Here is an 859-nt window from a genome sequence, read left to right on the forward strand (position 1 = left end):
TTATACGATATTGATTAGCATTTGCATTATTATTATTATTACCATCTTTCCAATTAAAGTTAGGATGATTTCTCCATCCAGGATTATAAGTATTAGAATAAGGATTAGTAGTTTGGTTTTGTCCTTGGACAAAGTTTACCTGTTCTAACTCATTCATACCTTCGTAATCAATGTCTCTCTGGATTGGATCATTAGGATCGCATGGTGCCATAAATTTATCAATTTTGTGCGATAAGGCAGAAAATTGGGCTTGTAACATTGCTACTGGATCAAGATTCATTATACCGTTAACCGATGATGTACCTGAGGATGATGGTTTCGCCATTGGTATATGTCCACGCTCTGCGGGCCATATACTGCTGTTGATTGCCATTTCCTCCAAAAGTTCTCTTGCTTGGGCGGACGTCTTCTTCATAAATAACCCTCCAGACATAGCATCTAATGAACCTCTAGTCGTAGGATTTAATCCATTATAGAATGTCTACATTAAAAGTGCATCTGGCAGTTGGTGGTGTGGGCATAAACGTTGAAGTTCTTTAAAACGTTCCCAAGCTTCATAAAGAGTTTCATTATTATTTTGGGTAAAAGATGTCAACTCTTTGATGACTCTTGCGGTTTTTGCTAAAGGAAAATATTTTGATAAAAACGCTTGGGCTAATTGGTCCCAAGTTTCAAATGTTGCAGCAGGCATAGAAGTTAACCAAATTTTTGCCTTATCCTTTAAAGTGAAAGGAAAGAGGCGAAGTTTGATTGCTTCGGCTGTTACATCAGTAATTTTAAAAGTATCACAAATTTCTAAGAAATTTGTCAAATGTGCATTAGGGTTTTCGTTAGGTAGTCCATAAAACGTTACGTTGTT

The 859-nt window shown here is 36.3% G+C and overlaps 1 non-coding gene across 1 annotated transcript; it reads left to right on the plus strand.

The window, feature by feature from the left end:
• Positions 1 to 503: 503 nt before the first annotated feature.
• Positions 504 to 610, plus strand: LOC136221151 (small nucleolar RNA R71). The gene has a single exon (XR_010684937.1). It is a non-coding gene; the product is annotated as a small nucleolar RNA R71 (small nucleolar RNA).
• The last annotated feature ends 249 nt before the right edge of the window (positions 611 to 859 follow it).

The sequence above is a fragment of the Euphorbia lathyris genome, chromosome 2, assembly GCF_963576675.1.
Source record: "Euphorbia lathyris chromosome 2, ddEupLath1.1, whole genome shotgun sequence".
Lineage (NCBI taxonomy): Eukaryota > Viridiplantae > Streptophyta > Magnoliopsida > Malpighiales > Euphorbiaceae > Euphorbia > Euphorbia lathyris.